The following is a 7,076-nucleotide window of genomic DNA, read 5'->3' on the forward strand; positions in this document are numbered from 1 at the left end:
TACCTTGCCCTGGGTGGAGGAGGGAAAAGGAGGGCTTAGAAAAATAAAATAGCTTGAAAATAAAATTATCAATCTGAAGAAATAACATATGAAAAAAACAACTCACCTACTCTCAATTTTAATCATCCTGAAACCTAAAGGAGAATTAAACTTATTTATTTCCAGTACTGAGGCAATTTTTGCTGAAATTTGCAAAACCAGTCATTTTATGAAAGAAAAGACAGAAATCATAAAGATGTCATGCTACCCAGAGTAAAGATTATAGATTAAACAAAAACTAGAAAAAAAATTAAAGCTTATTTGTATTATTTTAAGAATAATTTACCAACATCCAAATTATAAAAAAAATTGGCAAAACCCATAGCTGACTATAGGAAAGTATAAATAACAAACAGTAATTCAAAAGTTAAACATCATTAGACGTGTACTGGTAATGTTTCACAAATAAGCAAAGAAATAATCTTTCTGCTCATTATAAACTAAATACTTATGAAACAGGAAAATTCATTCATTCATTTATCAAAGATGGATCTACTAAGGATCTACTATACGCCAAACATTATTTTAGACAGCTGAACAGGAACAAAAGCTCTGCTAGAAGTTATAAAAATCGAGTTTATATTCTAATAAATAAAGCCAATAAATAAATAGATAAGCAAACAAACATATAAAGCATGAGTTACATGATGACAAGTATTATGAAAAAAACAAGGCAAGAAAGGAGAACGGGGAGTGCGAGGGTAGCAAGATTTGAGGCTGAGTGAAAAGGAGCAAACTGAATAGTTCAGGCCACACTGAGAAAGTAGTGTTTTTTACAGAGACTTGAGGAAGTTAGAGAACAAGACAGGGTGTCTGGAGCACAAGCATTTCAGGTGGAAGGGATAGCAAGTACAAAGATCCTGAGGCAGGGGTGTGATTGACGTCTTAAAAAATATCAAGAAGTGCAGTATGCCTGGAGCAAAACCAGACAGAAGAAAATAAAGATGAAATCATAGAAGTAAGGGGGTGGGATCAAAAGCTGATACATTCTTTTAGGCCATTGTAAGAATCTTGACCTTTTCTGGGTGTGGTAGCTCACACCTAGAATCCTGGCACTATGTGAGGCTGAAGGATCACACTTGAGTCCAGGAGTTGGAGACCAGCCTGGGCAACATAGCAAGACTCTGACTCTTCTAAGGGAGGGAGGAGGAAAGGAGGGAGAATTTGGGGGGTTTAATCTATGATCAAAATCTTTTAGAAGGATTAAAAAATAATGGCATATCTTGATAGGACCTCTCTGGTTATCTTGTCAATAAATGCCATCAAGAAAAGAAAAAGTTATCAGCCCATAGACTGTCCTCCAAAATTGATCACATCTTAGGTCACAAGTCTAACCTCCACAAATTTAAAAGAACAGAAATTATTCCTTGCATCTTCTTGGACCATCTTGAAATAAGGGTTGAACTCAGTAACAACAGGAATCTGCATACTCATACAAAAACATGGAAACTAAATAACCTTATGCTGAATAATAGCTGGGTCATAGACAAGATTAAGAAGGAAATTACCAAATTTTTGGAATAAAACTATATGAAGACACAAATTATCAGAACCTCTGGATACCACAAAGGCAGTCCTAAGAAGGAAATTTACAGTAATGCAAGCCTTCCTCAAGAGAACAGAAAGAGAGGAAGTTAACAACTTAATGGGACATCTCAAGCAACTGAAAAAGGAAGAACATTCCAATCCCAAATTGAGCAGAAGAAAAGAAATAACCAAAATTAGAGCAGAATTAAATGAAATTGAAAACAAATGGATTATACAACAGATCAATAAATCAAAAAGTTGGTTTTTTTAAAAGGTCAATAAAATAGATAAAACTTTGGTTAACCTAACCAGGAATCAGAAATGGTAAAGACAAAATAACAACAGACTCCTTAGAAATTAAAAAAAATCCTCAATGAATATTACAAGAAATTTTATTCTCAGAAATATGAAAATTTGAAGGAAATTGACTAATACTTGGAAGCACACCACTTCCTAGACTTAGCCAGAATGAAGAGGAAATGTTGAACAGGCCTATATCAATTTCTGAAATAGCATCAACTATACAAAATCTCCCTAAAAAGAAAAGCTTGGGACCAGATGGGTTCACATCAGAATTCTATCAAACCTTTACAGAGGAACTAGTACCTATATTACTTAACCTTTTCCAAAATATAGAAAAAGAAGGAATACTACCCAATCAGAATTCTACCAAGACTTTACAGAGGAACTAGTACCTATATTACTTAACCTTTTCCAAAATATAGAAAAAGAAGGAATACCACCCAACACATTCTATGACACAAACATCACCTTTAGCCCCAAACCAGGAAAAGACTAAACAAGAAAAGAAAATTATGGACCAATATCACCAATGAATATAAATGCAAAAATATTCAACAAGATCCTACCAAAAAGAATCCAGCAACACATCAAACAAATTATAGTCCATGACCAAGTGGGTTCTATTCCAGGGTCTCAAGGTTGGTTCTATATACGTAAATCTATAAATATACTTCAGCACATAAACAAAATAAAAAACAAAGACAATATGATTCTCTCAATTGATGCAGAAAAAGCTTTTAATAATAACCAGCATCCTTTAGAAAATGGGGATAGAAGGGACATTTCTTAAACTGATAGAGGCCATCTACAGCAAACCCACATCCAATACTGTATTGGATGGAGTTAAATTGAAACCATTTCCACTCAGATCAGGAACCAACAAGGTTTCCCCTTGTCTCCACTGCTTTTTAACATTGTAATGGAAGTCTTAACCATTGCAATTAGGGAAGAAAAGGCGATCAAGGATATCCATATAGGGTCAGAGGAAATCAAACTTTCACTCTTCGCAGATGATATGATCATATATCTGGAAAACACCAGGGATTCTACTACAAAACTCTAAGAAGTGATCAAGGAATACAGTAGCATCTCAGGTTACAAAATCAACACTCATAAATTGGTAGCCTTTATAATATACCAACAATTGTCAAGCTGAAAAGACAGTCAAGGACTCTATTCCTTTTACAGTAGTGCCAAAGAAGATGAAATATTTGGGAGTATACCTAACAAAGAATGTGAAAAATCTCTATAAAGAGAACTATGAAACGCTAAGAAAAGAAATAGCTGAAGATGTTAACAAATGGAAAAACATACCATGCTCATGGCTGGGAAGAATCAACATTGTTAAAATGTCCATTCTACCCAAAGCAATATATAATTTTAATGCAATCCCTATTAAAGCTCCACTGTCATACTTTAAAGATCTCAAAAAAATAATACTTCATTTTATATAGAATCAGAAAAAAACTCAAATACCCAAGACATTACTCAGAAATAAAAACAAACCAGGAAGACATCAGAGTATACTACAAATCAATAGTGATCAAAACAGCATGGTACTGGCACAAAAACAGAGAAGTAGATGTCTGGAACAGAATAGAGAACCAAGAGATGAATCCAGCTACTTACCATTATTTAATCTTTGACAAGCCGATTAAAAACATTCAGTGGGGAAGATTCCCTATTTAACAAATGGTGCTCGGTGAACTGGCTGGCAACCTGTAGAAGACTGAAACTGGATCTACACCTTTCACCATTAACTAAGATAGACTCTCACTGGATTAAAAATTTAAACTTAAGACATGAAACTATAAAAATACTTGAAGAAAGTGCAGGGAAAACACTTGAAGAAATTGGGCTAGACGAGTGTTTTAGGAGGAGGACCCCCCAGGCAATTGAAGCAACACCAAAAATACATTACTGGGACCTGATCAAACTAAAAAGCTTCTGCACAGCCAAGAACACAATAAGTAAAGCAAGCAGACAGCCCTCAGAATGGGAGAAGATATTTGCAGGTTATGTCTCTGACAAAGGTTTAATAACCAGAATCCACAGAGAACTCAAACATATTAGCAAGAAAAGAACAAGTGATTCCATCTCAGGATGGGCAAAGGGACTTGAAGAGAAACTTCTCTGAAGAAGACGGGTGCATGGCCTACAGACATGTGAAAAAATGCTCATCATCCTTAATCATCAGAGAAATGCAAATCAAAACTACTTGAAGATATCATCTAACTCCAGTAAGATTAGCCCACATCACAAAATCCCAAAACCAGAGATGGTGGCATGGATATGGAGAAAAGGGAATACTTCTGCACTGCTAGTAGGAATGCAAACTAATACCTTCCTTTTGGAAAGATGTTTGGAGATATTTTAGGAATTTAAAAATAGACCTGCCATTCGATCCTACAATTCTTCTACTAGATATATATTCAGAAGACCCAAAATCACACTATAACAAAGAAATTTGTACCAGAATGTTTATTGCAGACCAATTCATAATTTCTAAGGCATGGAAGAAGCCCAAGTGCCCATCGACCCATGAATGGATTAATAAATTGTGGTATATGTACACGATATTATACACCCTTAAAAAAAGATGGAAACGGTGAAGATGGCGGGTTCAGTGCAAGACTAGGCCTGGCCACTGGCCTTAGCCGCAGAGTGGGAGTAAGGGTGGAGCCCCTGCACTAGCTGGGCGGCCCCTGGAAGCGCAGGTGCATGGAGGGGTTTTGGTGCCCTCCCCCCTCTGCACTTGATGGGAAGGAACTTCCTTCTAGCTTCCTGTGCATGCAGCCAGCCCCGGCTACTGTATTTCCGGTGACCTAACATCCGGCTCTCCATTGATTTGAAATTCACCTTTAGGATGTGTGCCCCCTGGCCCAGAGAGATATTTTTCAGTTTGAAAAAAAGAATTGTGGTGAAATAACGGGATCGAGGAGGAATATGGCGAAGTATTTGCTACCTTTTTTCTTTTTCTTAATTTTTGGTCGTTGCTAACGTGAGTGGTTTTGAATCTGTTGGAGATGTTTAGGAAAAGGTCTGAAGATTTAGGACATGAATTTGGTCATTATGGTCCTATAGTTGATATGTATGTTCCACTTGATTTCTACGCATGCCATCCAAGAGGATTTGCTTATGTTCAATTTGAGGATGTTCATGGTGCTGAAGATGCTTTGCATAATTTGGACAGAACATGGATTTGTGGATGTCAGATTGAAATACACAGGAAGTGGGAATACACCAAATCAGATGAAAACCAAGGAAGGAAGAAATGTGCACAGTTCTTCATGCTATGATGATTATGACAGACATAGACGTTCTAGAAGCTGAAGTTATGAAAGAAGCAGATCAAGAATTCAGTCTTTTGATTACAACTATAGAAAATCCTATAGTCCTAGAAACAGTAGACCATCTGGAAGACCACGGCGTAGCAAACACTGAAATCGATCTTTTTCAAGGTCTAAATCCAATTCAAGATCATGGTCCAAGTCCCAGCCCAAGAAAGAAATGAAAGCTAAATCATGTTCTAGGTCTGCATCTCACACCAAAACTAGAGGCACCTCTAAAACAGATTCTAAAACACATTGTAAGTCAGGCTCAAGATATGAAAAGGAATCCAGGAAAAAAGAACCACCTAGATCCAAATCTCAGTCAAGATCACAGTCTAGGTCTAGGTCAAAATCTAGATTAAGGTCTTGGATTAAAAGTTTAAGTCCAGTGGCCACTGATAGTTCAAACCATGATAATTTTTAGGCATGTATCATTCATTTACTCATAGTTTGGTTTACTCAAATTATCAGGAATACAATGTTGCAATGATGCTTAAAAAAACATTTGTTAGTTTTCCCTGTGCCAGGCAATGGTTATAATTAAAATATGCTGTTGAGAAGCCAAAAAAAAAAAAAAAAAAGATGGAGACTTTACCTCTTTGATGTTTACATAGATGGAGCTGGAACATATTCCTCTTAGCAAAGTATCTCAAGAATGGAAGAAAAAGTATCCAATGTACTCAGCCCTACTATGAAATTAATGTATAGCTTTCGTATGAAAGCTATAACCCAATTATAGCCCAAAAAGAAGAGGAAAGAGGAGAGGGAGAGGAGGGAAGGGTGGAGGATGGGAGGAGGAGAGTACTTGGTGGAACCACACCTACGGTTTATTTTACAAGGGTACATGTTAAATTTACTAAGTGTAGAATATAAATGTCTTAACACAATAACTAAGAAAATGCTGTGAAGGCTATCTTAACCAGTTTGATATAAATATTTCAAATTGTATGTAAAACCAGCACATTGTACCCCATGACTGCATTAATGTACACAGCTGTGATTTAAAAGAAAGAAAGAGAGAGAAGAGAAGAGAAGAGAAGAGAAGAGAAGAGAAGAGAAGAGAAGAGAAGAGAAGAGAAGAGAAAAGAAAAGAAAAGAAAAGAAAAAGTTGACAGCAAGGAGACTGGACAGAAGCCTATTATGGTTACCCAAATAAGACATAATGATGACTGGGCCCAGAGTGGTAGCAGTGAATATGGTGAGAAATGACTAGATTTGGGATGTATGTTTGAAGATAAAGTCAACAGAATTTATTGATTGAATTTTGGGGGGAAGGAGGGGTGAGAAAGAGGAATCAACAACAACAGCAAGAATTTTGACCAAGTGTGATCAGCCAAATGACTGGCCTTAATTCTCCATGTCACCCAGCATCCTGACCCTCCCATGGCCCCACTGTGGGCAGCACCCCTTTTCCCACTCCTTGACTATGGGCTCAACCATGCACTTAACTTTGGCCGATGACATGAGTATGGAGGTGACTGCCTGCCGTTTATGAACCTAAGACTTAATAGCCCTGTCATATTATTTCTTGCCCTTTTACACTTGTTCCATCGGCATGAAAGCAATATGCCCTGACCAAGCAATATGCTTGTTCTAGGGAAATAAAAAACACATCTTTATAGAGTTGCTCAGGTGACCAGCAGACCTACAGCGGGAAATAGGGCTGCCTTGCCTCCAAAGCCTAAAGTAGAGATAACAACATACCAGGCCCAGCCAGACCAGCCAAATCCAAATCAATCTTGACATGTGAATTAATAATTAATCATTGTTGTTTTAAGCTTTTAAGCTTTTAATTCTTGCTGTGATCAGTTAGCTATTGCATTATAACAATTATAACAATAATGCAATAGCTAACTGATATACTGAGCACCTTAA

General features: G+C 36.8%; 1 pseudogene; it reads left to right on the top strand.

The window, feature by feature from the left end:
* Window positions 1–4,895: 4,895 nt before the first annotated feature.
* LOC128574175 (serine/arginine-rich splicing factor 10-like) lies at window positions 4,896–5,625 on the top strand (annotated as a pseudogene).
* The last annotated feature ends 1,451 nt before the right edge of the window (window positions 5,626–7,076 follow it).

The sequence above is a fragment of the Nycticebus coucang genome, chromosome 21 (assembly GCF_027406575.1).
Source record: "Nycticebus coucang isolate mNycCou1 chromosome 21, mNycCou1.pri, whole genome shotgun sequence".
NCBI lineage: Eukaryota > Metazoa > Chordata > Mammalia > Primates > Lorisidae > Nycticebus > Nycticebus coucang.